This window comes from Galeopterus variegatus, unplaced genomic scaffold, assembly GCF_000696425.1.
Source record: "Galeopterus variegatus unplaced genomic scaffold, G_variegatus-3.0.2 Scaffold502, whole genome shotgun sequence".
NCBI lineage: Eukaryota > Metazoa > Chordata > Mammalia > Dermoptera > Cynocephalidae > Galeopterus > Galeopterus variegatus.
The window spans coordinates 548,699-550,144 of NW_007726613.1; positions in this window are offsets into that span (position 1 = coordinate 548,699).

Genomic DNA, 1,446 nt, shown 5'->3' on the forward strand with positions numbered 1-1,446 from the left:
AAACGGAATATCATCCTGAATGGAACAAACCATTCTTCCATTTTCCCCAGAATCTCGGTCTTGAATACTGAAAAGAGCTACCGTGGTCTCAGGGGAATTTTCCGGTACCAGGCTTGTAAATGAAGCCACGGTCAGTTCTGGGGCGTTGTCATTAATATCTACTACGTGTATTATGACAGTGCATTTTCCAGAAAGACCTGCCCCATCTGAGGCTTTAATATCCATTTCATATGACATAATTTTTTCAAAATCTAATTTCCTAATTATTCTAATTTCTCCCGTGAGTTCATTAACTGCAAATGTCTTGGAAATCTCTTCATCACCGTAAAAAAATGAGTAGACTATTTCACCATTTATTCCCATGTCCAAATCTTTAGCGGAAACAGTGGCAACAAGGGATCCGAGGGGGCTGTTTTCTGGGATCTGCACGTGATAGAGTGGCTGCACAAACTCAGGGGCGTTGTCATTAATGTCTAAAACATCAATGCGGACCAGGGCAGTACCATTTTGCGGAGGAGCTCCACCATCTACTGCCATGAGAGTTAACCTGAGCTCTGCCTGCTCCTCACGATCCAGGGCTTTGTCCAGAACCAGCTCCGGATATTTTCTGCCCTCACTGCCATTGCGAGTGAGAACGTGGAAGTAGGAGTTGGGGTAGATGGTGTAGTTTTGAATGTTATTGATGCCTACATCCAAATCTTGAGCATTTTTCAATGGAAACACAGTTCCTGGAAGAGTATTTTCCATGATTTTCAAAATCATTTCTGCTTCTGGGAACACAGGAGAATTGTCATTTACATCAGTGACCAAAAGTTTAAACCTGTAAACCTCCAGAGGTTCTTCCAGTAACACCTGGAATTGGAGCACACAAGGCTCAGTGGGGCCACACAGTTCTTCCCGATCCAGTTTCTCATTTACTTGCAAATCTCCGGTCTGAAGGTTCAGCTGAAAATGTTTTTTGTTATTGTTAAAAATGACCCGAGCCTTCCGCCAGGACAGCTCTTTTACCCCCAGCCCTATGTCCTTTGCTAGATTGGCCACAAAAGAACCGCTCTCTGTTTCTTCTGCTACAGTGTAACCTTTCTGCTCTGCGTAGGTCTGAGCCAGCAAAACAAAGAGAAGCAGAACTTGCCTTAGTCTAGGAAAGCGCTCCTCTTCAAGCTCCATTTCTCCAACACAAAAAGCCTTTAAGGTCCGGATGCCTGTTTTGGGTCCGTAGGCAATCTGTCCTGGGAATCAATTCTCACCGCAATGCAATTTTAGACTAAGAAAGCCTCTTCTCTTAGCTAGATCTGTATATGACTGCCAGAACAGTAACCATCCGCAGGTCTGTTTCTCCGCAGCCTTAGCTTACAGCGCCACCACGCGTTGTACTTAAACCCAATTTATTAAATATGCTACAAAACGTGTATTACACTTGTTTACATTTATGTAAAAAAAAAAAAA